This window comes from Danio rerio, chromosome 4 (genome assembly GCF_049306965.1).
Source record: "Danio rerio strain Tuebingen ecotype United States chromosome 4, GRCz12tu, whole genome shotgun sequence".
Taxonomy (NCBI): Eukaryota; Metazoa; Chordata; class Actinopteri; order Cypriniformes; family Danionidae; genus Danio; species Danio rerio.
Genome location: NC_133179.1, coordinates 63,427,200 through 63,439,645, shown reverse-complemented (window position 1 = coordinate 63,439,645; position 12,446 = coordinate 63,427,200). Strand labels below are relative to the sequence as shown.

The following is a 12,446-nucleotide window of genomic DNA, read 5'->3' as shown; positions in this document are numbered from 1 at the left end:
AAGTGTACTCTCTCTCTGCAAGGTGGCAAGCCCTCCAAATATCTACATAATCAAAGTCTTCACACAGAGCCTTAAGTGTTTTAGCCTGTACTGATAGTAACGGTTTCCCTGCAGGGAATTTATCAATAATAGGACATAAATGGCAGTTAAAGTCACCCCCAATAAATAATGTTTTAACTCCCCAGTCTGCTAATTTGGCAAAGGCTTCAGTAAGAAAATTATTTGGGTGACCAGGAGGCCAATAAATATTCATGAAGGCAATTTCTTCCCCATGTAAAAGCCCTTTTAAAAGTACATAGCGCCCTCTAGTGTCTTTAATAACTTCCACCGATTGAAGTGGCACACCTTTTTTAATTCAAATAACTACACCCCTACTCCTTGAAGTAAAAGAGTAAAAATGGGCTTGGGCATAAACACCCCTGCGAAAGCTTAGTATGTTCTTGGTCATTTAAGTGGGTCTCTTAAAGTAATGCAACGTCCACCCCCTCCTTTTTTAGATAAGTCAGGACCTTTCTTTTCTTAATAGGTGTGTGAATTCCATTAACATTCCAAGTACAGACCTTCATTTTTACCATTTTAAGTATAAATTAAACATAATGTGACCCCCATTTATATAGATAAGGTTGCATGAATAGCGTACGAAAAGAAAGGAAAAAATAAAATAAAAAAGAAGGGAAAAAAAAACGAAAATGAAAAAAAATGGGGAGATAAAAAAGGGATTCATCCAAGTATACAACAAACACAAAACTGGAACAATAGAACAGTCATTAAACATCAAAATATTTCACACCATCTCTCGTTATGAGAGTAACTATGAATTAGAGGCCCCTTAACGACAAAAGGAACTACTAAGAAAACTCCTACCTAAATATTAAGCGGTAGTGCCGCTATAAACATCAGCATGATTTTAATAAACCGAACAGTACGCCTTATTGGCCAATATTTCTCAAATACCCAGATAAATTCACAATATCTGATTTCACGTTAATGTGTGAGTGTCTGTGGTATGAGTTGGCCGACTATCACGCAAGTGGTCTCCCATCAGGTGATTCAGGTACTATCGGTAGATGTTGCATACAACGAGTCTAGAAATGCCACAACAGCAGCTGGGTCATGAAACACCTTCACTGAGCCACGAAAGTTTACCTTGAGGAGGGCAGGGTAAATTTGCCTGTATTCCGCACCTATGGACTTCAGGCGTTTCTTGACTTTGTCGAAAATCCTGCAATTACGGAGAACGGACGCGGAGAAATCCTGAAAAATCATCACTGTGCTGTCTCCAAATTTTAAAGGAGAACCTCTGGATCCCAGCTCCCGCGAAGCATTTAACACACGTTGTTTGTCTTGGAAATTGTGAAATCTTACCAGGATAGGACATGGTCGTTGTGTGGCGGGGGGTTTCGGAGCGAGGGACCGGTGCGCTCTTTCTAACTTTATATGGCCCTCTTTTGTTGGGATGGCGAGGGTCTCAGGAAGCCATGACTCGAAGAATTGCGTTGGATTTTCACCTTCTATGCCCTCAGGTAATCCGACAATTCGGATATTCTGCCGTCTGCCCCTGTTTTCAAGGTCCCCTTTCATTCAAATCGTGCACAAGTTTCTCCAGACTTTGTAGTTTAGTTTTGAAAGGGGACAATTCGTCTTCCACCTCAGATATCCTGGTTTCTGCTTCTGCAATCCTTTTATTATGCTCGTCTAGCTCCGCGCGGTGCATTTGCAGTAGCTGTGATATCGGGTCCATTTTATCATCTATGAATTTAGAGATATTAGCTGTAATCTCCGCTACCACGTCCGACAGTGGGTTTGTGGATGAACTCGTGTTAGCACCGTCAGGATGTTCGTTAGCCTCTTCACGGCTGGTAAACTGCGTTTTTTTACGTAGCATATTTTTCGATTGCCTCAGAAAGTAGTCATCCATGTTCATACTGTAAAATACTGAGTCTGCGCGTGTAAAAACGTAACCTACTGAAAGTTTTAAAATAAAATATGACAACGTGACACTACCGCTTAACTACACACAGCCTTCCTTCAAACCGCCATCTTGGAACCAGTAAAGGGATATTATTAAAAACATATTGATTAATAGAAACATAAAAATAAAATTAATTATAGGTACATGATTACAACACAACAGTTATAAATCATTGTTATTAAGTATAATAAATATATATTAGCAAAAGGCATGCATTTCTTTTATCAGAGGGGTAATTATAACACATTAACACAATAGTAATCATAATAATAAACATTTAGCCGCAAAAGACAACATTTTATTATTCAGAGCAGAATGACTGTAACACATTAGTTATACATAACTATAATTCATATAGCTCATTATTATTTAGCAGCTATATCTTATGGGTACATCATTGTAGTAACAGTTATACATCATACAAACATAATAAACATTTAGCAACAAAAGGCAGGCAATTACAGCTTTTAATTTATTCTTACAATTCATACAGCTAATGAAGATTTAGCAGAGAAAGACTATAATTTTGTGTAAACTTTATTTTGTTTTAGGCTAAGAAATACGGGGGGAGGGGGCTGTTGATATAGAGGTAAAGTTGGTTTTATATTCGCACATTCATTCATTTAGAAGTCTCTATATTGTTTACCATGTTACTTTGAATATTCGATCGGAATTAGCATGCAAATATGATTTGAAAACAACACAAACAACTGTATATACAGTACATATGCATGTTCATATAGATACAGTTATTAAATTAAACACACATTCGAACAAATCAATGATTTCTGCAATCGTATCTCAAGTCTGTAATGTTAAACAGGGTGCGGGTCGTGATCTTTAACACTATGCACAAAACAGTGAACTTAGGGTGACTTTTGTTAAAATTCTTGTCATACAATAATAAATCAGCGTTAGGAGGCTAAGACTGTGACATAACAAAAGACTACAATAAACAAAACAGCTTTTATCAGTAGATTTAAACGTTGACAAAAAGAACTTACCTTGATCTGTTATATTGTGCTGTGCGCTCCTCAGAATACATCGTTGTTGTCATTCATTTGCATATGCCGCGACGCGATTGGCTCTCATCCATTCTGACAACTGGGAGCGAGAGCCAGACGATCCTGATCCAGGTTGCGCCACAGAGACTTAGTTAAAGGTCACCTACAGTAGTAGAAACGCTGAACTTTGTCTTAAAAGGTCTGCTACATAAACCCTTATGAAAGTTTGCTGTGAGAGAGACAGAAAGATAATAGAAACGCCCAACATGGGGCTCGAACCCACGACCCTGAGATTAAGAGTCTCATGCTCTATCGACTGAGCTAGCCGGGTATCTTATCTAAGACCTAGACACTGTTGACATCAATACCTTCCCTACCCGTGACAATGTTCTGCTAAATTCTGAATTCATCTTGTAACGCTGGACAGAACGAGGCCCAGGATCTATGCCCAGTGCACGTGTTAGCAGTTGCAAGCCTGCAAAATGCTTAATTCGTCCCTGGGTGGGCTTGAACCACCAACCTTTCAGTTAACAGCCGAACGCGCTAACCGATTGCGCCACAGAGACTTACTTAAAAGTCACCTACAGTGATAGAAAAGCTGAACTTTGTCTCAAAAGATCTGCTAAATGAACCCTAATGAACCTGCGCAATACACAAGGCGCAGCGCAATAGTCTTTTACTACTTTAAGCTCGGCGCAAGGGTCATTTTCAGGCTGTGCGCCACGCTGTTTGAATAGCAAATGCATTTGCGCTCAAATGTGCGCCCATAGGCGTTCTGGTCTAAAAAAGCAGGAGTGTTTTGGCGCGTTGCTATTTTAAGAAACTGTAAATAGTCTGATCTTTAGACCAGAACAAAGTCCGTCTATTGTCTGGCGCAAAGTGCGCCTGGCTTACACACTACACACAAGATGCAATACGCAAATATCTTTACATATGAAAAAGATATAATATATTAAGGATATATAATAAGGATATATATCTAGTATATAAATATAAATGATTAAAATATTACAAAACATTAATTTATAGCCTACATGAATTTAAAAACCACTGCCTTCATACTTTCTTCATCTCGGGAGGCTTTTTCAGTTCATTCAATTTTCTTTTGTATAATGTTATCATTATTAGCAGTATTATTTATTATAGCCATATTTATATTTGTTCTATTAAAAACAAGCTTAGATTTGTCCACCTCTCAGGTTTTACACCATATGGGGCATAGCAGGTGTATTTGGAAATAACTCAGTATTTTGACCAAACTTTATTATTATTATTCATTTATTCGTTTGCTGGAAATTAGAACTGAATTTAGAAATAGTTTGAAACAAATCTTTGCGCTTAACAAACAAAATTAATTATTTATAGGCTAATTGATGTCTGTGCGGTAAGGTTTCCCTATCCACGAGAGCAAAAGCGAAAGTGAACTTACTTTATGTCATGTTAATAGCAATGCGCTTATGGCGCGACGCAGCTGGCTCTTAAAGGTAATGGAATATGAGACTCTGATTGGTTTATTCTCAAAACACACTTGTAAATCATTAAGAAAATAAACTCAACCCTTTTAGACCATGCGGTTTTTCCCGTCCTTAAGTTAGCATAAATGCATTCGCCTTGAAAACGTTTGCGATCTGCGCATGGACTGTCAAAACAGAGCCCACAATGTCAATGTACAAAGTTCACGCACGCCCGCACACACAGATGCACACACACTGACAGACAGAGCGTGTTTAGCTTCCCACTCTTTTTGCACGCATATGTGACAGGATACAGCTTAATCTTTACTGCTGTATGGATATCTGTCATGTTAATGTGCAAAATAAACCTGATTTAACGTCTAAAAACCAGGATTGAAGTGACTTCTTTTATAATTGTTCTGACAAGCGGCTGTACTGATGAAGTAAAGCTGAAGTGAATCACTGTACTTCATTACACACGTGCACTGTTTTAAAACACTTTAAACATGTGAAACTTACTCTTGATCACATTTGATGATGATTGATGATCCTAGCGAACTGAACAGACCTTTTATTCCCGGTTGCTTTGTGCTCGTCTGGTCTTGTTGACATGATTATACACGTGACTACCGGGACATGTTACTACGCGAAGCTGTCAATCAATTCGGTGGGCGGGAGGACTGCGCTTCTTTTTATCTTGTGTGATCATATCATTGTTTCTGCACTGACACGTTGTTAGTATTTGTTTGCTGAAAGAAAAAATTACATCTTCTTTTTAAACTTTGTGTTTATGCTATTAACATACTGCTTGTTTTTTTCTTTCTTTGCAGTATTGGATTACATCTAGTCCTGATTGCATTTTTACTCCAGTTCCAGTCCAGCACAGTTATACCTGCCAATCAAGCACCTGAAGCTACCAAGCAGATGTGTGGGCAGCTGTGAGCCAAACTCTTAGGAACATTGGTTCTCCAGGAAGAGGACTGGACATAATTTCTGTAAGTGATTAACCTAGCACGACTCCCCCTCAACTGGAAGCAGTAACTGGGAACCAAGACTCAACTGGTGTGATATGTTGAGATTATCTAAAAAATAATTTTTCTATGAATATTAATTTAATCTTTTTTATAGAATTATCTGTTGTCTGAGACCTGACTCTGGTGGCCAAGAATTACATTTCTCTTTTCTGCTTCATACAAAACAATCTATCTTACAGTAGCCAAGCTCAGTCAAAATAAAATCATCATATTGTTTAAACTTTAGTTTGATCAGGTGATTGAAGTTGACGTGCAAACTCACTGTGTGCAGACACCTCTGCATGGAAGGCTGTTATGCCAGTCTCACAATGCATGAGCAGTGTATATTTTTTCTGCGTGCATGCTAACAACTGGGTTTCTCAGGAATTGCACAGAAATGGTTTTCTGCATGCATCCATCTATTTGTTTTCTATTCAACTAGTTTGTTTGCACTCTCCATCTCTCTCTTTCTCTCTCTCTCTCTGAAAAAAAATAAATAAATCAAAGCCTTAATTTGTTTTGAGTGATTTTTTTTTTGTCATCCTGGAACTCCTGTAAAAATGGTATTTCCCGAGTTCCCCCAAAACATTCTTTACTCTAGAAATTTTAGGGTACAAATGGTAGGGAAAATACAAACATGAAAATTTAACTTTGTTTTGTTTAACTCAATATATTTTTTTATGTTTTGTCTCACTTAGATGATACAAAAGCAGCTTGGCCACAGCATCCAAAGTGAAAACTTCTTGCAAGACAGAGGGTGATGGAAAGAGCAGAAGATCAGTGATCAGACATAAGTATATTGATGCCCCTGAGAGGACTGATTTATAAATTAATGTTATATATAGTTGTTCTGTTTTATCATATATGTGTGTGTGTGTGACATTAATAACTTTTACATTGTAACACAAAACATAAAATAATAGTCAAAATGCATGAGTAGTTTTGGGTCAATAAAAAATCTAAATGTTTTTTAAGCACCAAATCATTCGAATGGTTTCATGTCGGACGCAAATGCCTTAAATGCAGCTTTAACATTATTGGAATAAATTATATTTTTACATATTCAAATTGAAAAGTTAACATATTAAAAAGGAATAATTACTTACAAGGTTACTTTTATATCTGCATTTTTAGAAAATAAAGCAGTTTTGTCCCAAACCTTTGAAAAATAGTCCATGTTGTCTTTATATTTTTAGATGCTTCATTTATTACTGATTTTGCTTTATGCTTTCATAATATGTAATTATGCATTTGAAGTGATATTGTGCTATTTTGCTACATAGTAAAAGTGAACTAGTTTTGTTTTGTGTTAAATCCACAATGGCCCTGCATATAAGTGCTTTACTGGGACCTTGTAGGCACATTTTGTGCCTGGACTCAACTTAATATTAGTGGGACCTAACTATTTTGTTAATTACTAAATGCCTACAGAGCATGCTCATAGGACATACTTCTGTCCCAGATACTGTGCCCCAGTATAGCTATACTTCGCCCAGTGTGGCCATATACACTCCTCTTTGTGTGGACTTGCTTTGGGCCCACAGTGAACTTCTGTTTCGAGTGGGCCAGCCCACAGTTTGGTCTAGCGACATTGTATATGTTTTTGGTATAGACATGTTTGTATGGAAATTTGTGCACTAATACTGTACACTCAAGTACATGAAGGTGAGCTTAAGCAAACTGCATAAAACATTCAAAACTGAGAGAGACAATCTGCTAGTTCAGTGAGACGTCATGCAAAGTGGCTTCCGGGTCCAAGCGCTCTATTCAACTGAATGGGGAGACTCGTGAAATGGTAATAATAAATGTTTATAAAGCGATTTAGTTTCGAAAATCAAGATCACAACATATATGTCCATGCCTTATATACAATGGCCAGAAAGTAATTAATTTTTTTATAAATTGTTAAAATTCTGGTATTTGTGATGCAACAAGCCCAGAGATTGTTGCGTACACTGACTTCATAAAAAATTAACTTTAATGTGTGATATGAATAAAAAGTGATCATAAACTAATAATTTCTCAACTCAAACGAGTGGAGGCTTGGACCCGGAAACAGTATTACATACGTCACCAACACTTCACAACTTAACAAGTGAATAGAAAAGCATATCTTAATTAAGATATAAACTGTATCCCATTAAAATATTGTAGAAATTATCGTATAGGAATAGTTCCAAAATATTATGCTTCTATTTTGTCTGTATAAATGTGCAAGTCAGACTGATTTAGATCAGAAGTCCACTACATGTTCATTAACTGATTTCACAGTTGAAAGTGCTACAATTAACATAGAAATACCCTAGTCAGCACAGCACAGCACCACTTCACTGCTTTTTCTGTGACAGCCAGGGGGCTCATGCAGGATTTGAACCCAAGACCTCTCGCAACCTCAGCGAGAATCATACCACTAGACCAGGGGTTTCAAACTCAATTTACTTGGGGGCCGCAGGAGGCAAAGTCTGGGTGAGGCTGGGCCGCATAAGGGATTTCACAAAAAAAAAGTCCTCAAATGTCATTATTAACAGTTTTAATTATTTCTTCTGAACATGAAGTGTCCTGGACATTAATAGAACATTGAGTGAAGATTATGAACAGTTCTTCTGAACATGGCATCTTTTGCCTACTTCTTGCTGCCAGAGACTTGACAGCGCTTCTTCTCACAAATCTGAACCACATTTGGCTTTAGAGCGGAAGCAGTTGAGACCCTCAGTATGGCTTGAAGATGATCATCATTAATTCTAGACCTGTACTTTGACTTATTGAAGTTCGAGGTGGAGAATAACTTCTCACACACTTCTCACACACTCAAAACTTCCATTCCCTCACCTAAAAAAAAGGCGTATATATGTATAAATAAAACACCCCCACCCCACTCCAGTCACATCAGTCTGTCCCAGTCTGTATCTACCTATAATATATATAAGATGCAGGCTGTAGCTAGGTAGGTGGCAGGCTGCAGATAGGTAGCTAAGTGGCAGGCAGGGGCGGGAACAGCTTACCTTGGTTCTGGCCGGCGCGAGTTCCCTCCTAAACACTTCCCGCCCGTCACAGCGTCTAACAAAGGGGCAGGGTGCGTGGTGACGTCACCGGCATCCCCGCCCCTTTGTTTACACGGCGGGCGGGGAATGCCAGTGACCGCTGTGTACGGATAGAATCAGCGGAGCGGGGAGTGCTCTCTCTCCCCGCTCCGCTGATTCTGTCAGGCCCCGTTTACACTAGTGCGTTTTAGTTGTAAAACGGCGTTTTAGAATGAAAACGATCTACGTCCACACTCGCGTTTCACCCAGCGTTTCTGAACTGCTCTCCGTCCACACCAAAATGCTGAAAACGCACATCACGTGACCACACACACTTTGGCAAGCGCTGCAGCCCATCTACCCAGATGAGAGCTCTGCTAGTCGGACTCCTCATCAAGCATCTCCCGCTGGATCTAATCTCACTATATTTATTAAACGTGATATTTCATTCATCTTGTTGTCTTTATCTAACGAAATATTCCCTGACTTTGGTCATTGGAATCTATTACTTGCTCTCATGTAACGTGTTTTGGCTGAGCGCAAAGATAAGTTAATTATTAATGTAACCACGTAGCCTACATTCTGTATATTGACTGATCGCTTGCCTTTATTTCCTATAATGTATAAACTTATCGTTATACTTTTATAATGGCCATTATCGATTATTAAAACTGATATTCAGCAAAAGAGAGGGTGTGTTTCGCATTTTCACTGAAATTGAAAGGAGGCAGTTGTTATTGGCTCCGTTTTGTTATAAATATCCACACTGTGAAGATGACGCTCATGCAGCACGACGCCTCAACATTTCTGCTGTCTGTTTAGTTGTTAATATTAAAATAAAAATAGGCAGTTCCTTATATCAAGTTTACATTTTATTGTTGAGAAAGTGAAACAACGTAGCCAGGGTGATGTGAATGAAGTTATAAAGTACGCGGTTCCCTGTGAAGATTGACGCGTATCCTCGTTATGTTTTCCATATCAAACTGAGAAGAAGAGTTGTAGCCTTGATCAAACTTGCGAAGTCTGAACTTACACGGAGAAGATTCAGGACTGAACTTTGTGTTAGGCTACTTAATATTGAGGAAAAGCCCCAATCAGAGAGGCGAATGTCTGCAGCCCCGCCTCCATTTTCAGATGTCTCCGTCTTTCCCCATCCACACTGAGACGGAGCAGCAACGTTTTCAGAATGAAAACGGCCTCTCCAGCGTTTTCGAAACGATCCGTTTTCAGCGCTCGAGAACTCCGGTGTAGTGTGGAAGGATTCTGTCAGTGTACAGCGGTCGGTGCGGGCCACAAAATATTGCACTGAGGGCCGCAAATGGCCCGCGGGCCACGAGTTTGAGACCCCTGCACTAGACTAACAAGCCCTGAAGTAGCACCCAGCAGTGCCACAAAAAAAGTCTGTGAAACCGGTCTAAACTACTTTTTGTTCATGTTGTTTGTGTTACGTGCGTCAGCAACCCCCATGGATGCATATTTTAGTTTACTGGCAGTAAAAAATGGCCCAGTGGCCTAATGGATAAGGCACCAGCCTTCGAAGCTGGGGATTGTGGGTTCAAGTCCCATCTGGGTCGTTTTTGATGCAGTTCCTTTTAAGTTGGCTGTGCAGCACAATCCAGTGTGACCTTCAAAAAGCTAGGTTCATACCCTTAGGTCAAAAAGACATGACAATGGAAAACTCTTCAGAGAAGCTCTTTTGTCATTAGGTGTACACACCAGATCGTCTGAAAGCAATAGGAATCCTAAAGTGCTGTTTTCTGAGTTACAGGAACTTACTGAGTGATACAACAGATATATTAAGTGCTTGTATTGGCCCAGTGGCCTAATGGATAAGGCATCAACCTTCCAAACTGGAGATTGTGGATTCAAGTCGTGTTTGTTGGGTTACTTTTAAGTTGTGTGAAAAAATCCTGACCACTCGAAGCTTAGGTGTGATGATCTGAGGATAATAGTTGGCTTCGAATTCTCAGACTTGCTGCACACTTCAATTAAGATTCTTCCAATCTCGCTCGAATCTCACTGTCAAGTTAGAAACTAAATGGTTCTGCTAAGCACTGGTAATGGAGATCTTGACTTCAATTACCCCGTGGCTCTCAACTCACGGTCTCATGTTAGGTGGATGGTGATGAAATGCAAACAAGAAAATAGCTGCAGAAAGGTTGTGATTTCAAGTTAATGAGAGTGGCCTTGACTGGAATTCGAAACTCTCACGACCAGTCATACTATACGCTAGAACCATACCCCAGGACCAGAGACGCGAATGTGAATGATTGCAGAAAGAAAAAGTTTGTCCATTAGTTCTTATTTGACGGAATGCAAACTGGCATTGAGATCCTAAAGTGCAGTTTTTCATGCGGTGGCATCTTGTTGAAGGCATACAAGAGATCCTTGATAGAAGACCGGTGACATGGCCCAGTGGCCTAATGGATAAGGCATCAGCCTCCGGAGCTGGGGATTGTGGGTTCAAGTCCCATCTGGGTCGTTCTTGAAGGTCTCACTTCTACTTAGGAGAAATGTTTGGTAGATGAAACACAGTAGCTGTGAAAACCTTCTTGAGATGTGTTTGTGTGTCATTAACTTCCTTCATTGTCATCCATATTTCCTGTTATGACTAAAAGGGTAAAAAGATTCCTAACACGAAAGGTCATTTTGAATCCTGCATGGTGCCTACAGAGAAGAGACTGCATACAAACACAAAAATGGTGCTTGCATATAAAGCTGGTGCGTTGTTCAAGATCCATAAAAAATCTAACAACCGAATCATTGCCACTGCTATTTTGTCTGTATAATTGTACAGGTTAGGCTAATTCAGATTAGAAATCAACTAAATGTTTATTAACTAAAGTCACAGCAAAAGTTGCTTCAATTAACACAGAAACACCAAAGCATCACTGCTTTTTCTGTGACAGACATAGGGCTCGTCTGGGATTTGAACCCAGGACTTCTTGCAACCAAAGCAAGAATCATACCCCTAGAGCAATGAGCCCTTTAGAAGCACTCTGCAGTGCCACAAAAAATTCTGTGAAACTGGTTCAATCTACTTTTTGTTTATGTTGTTTTTGTTACGTGCGTCAGCAACTCCCTGGATGCATATCTGATTCAGTCCTCCAGCATCTTTTTTTTCCTTCAAATTAAAGTCTTTTACACTAAAATCATTTTGAAGTTGGTCTTTTGTTGCTAATTATTTATTTATATTATCTGATATATAACTAATTCTATTATATTGCTTTATCTCTTAACCAGGAGAAGGAGGGAAAATGCACTCACTCACTCAGTGCAGTCGAATCAATAAGCAAAAAACAACACATTAAAGGTTACCAAGACATATATCACAACAAGAGAGATCTGTTATGGTACAGGCACAAATCAAGCAACAAAGAAATCAAGAAAGCAACTTTTAATCAGAAACTTCCACACCACAGCACATCAGCTTCTAAATGCACCCACTCTGTCTAAGGTAGGCTCATATTATATATATATATATATATATATATATATATATATATATATATATATATATATATATATATATATATATATATATATATATATATATAGCAGCTGGGCATAGTTAATCTGAAAGCAAGTTGGGCCACGGTCACACTAGAGTTTGTGCTTGCAAAATTCTTTCGTACAGCGCTGCAAAAACGTGCGAGATAAAACAATATGATTAGACGTTGCTAAAAGCGACTGATTGCTCCATATAGCTCATGTTTTGATCTTCTATTGGTCTCATGCACTCACGTGATGCAAATTTCAAGCTTTGGTCTTACCAGATGCTGCAGTCTAATCGTGGGAAAGACACTTGCTCCTGAGCAGATTCGAGCTTGGGGATGTGTTCCTGTCACACCAACAAGTCTGCCGTGAGTTTCAAAGAACACATTATACTGACTAGTTGCCAACTTAAATGTACTCTCTCACTTCCAGCGTTCACTGAGAATGCACACACACTCAAGCAGTTTGGCCTTGTTTAAAACCACATC

At 39.0% G+C, this 12,446-nt stretch overlaps 1 long non-coding RNA gene and 3 other non-coding genes across 4 annotated transcripts; 3 read left to right on the top strand and 1 right to left on the bottom strand.

The window, feature by feature from the left end:
- Positions 1-3,468: 3,468 nt before the first annotated feature.
- On the bottom strand, positions 3,469-3,542 carry trnan-guu (transfer RNA asparagine (anticodon GUU)). Its single transcript has one exon. It is a non-coding gene; the product is annotated as a tRNA-Asn (tRNA).
- Positions 3,543-5,260: 1,718 nt separating this feature from the next.
- On the top strand, positions 5,261-6,374 carry LOC141381917 (uncharacterized). Its single transcript, XR_012402823.1, has 2 exons — positions 5,261-5,425; positions 6,142-6,374. It is a non-coding gene; the product is annotated as an uncharacterized lncRNA (long non-coding RNA).
- Positions 6,375-9,964: 3,590 nt separating this feature from the next.
- trnar-ucg (transfer RNA arginine (anticodon UCG)) lies at positions 9,965-10,037 on the top strand. The gene has a single exon. It is a non-coding gene; the product is annotated as a tRNA-Arg (tRNA).
- An 835-nt stretch (positions 10,038-10,872) lies between these two features.
- trnar-ccg (transfer RNA arginine (anticodon CCG)) lies at positions 10,873-10,945 on the top strand. Its single transcript has one exon. It is a non-coding gene; the product is annotated as a tRNA-Arg (tRNA).
- The last annotated feature ends 1,501 nt before the right edge of the window (positions 10,946-12,446 follow it).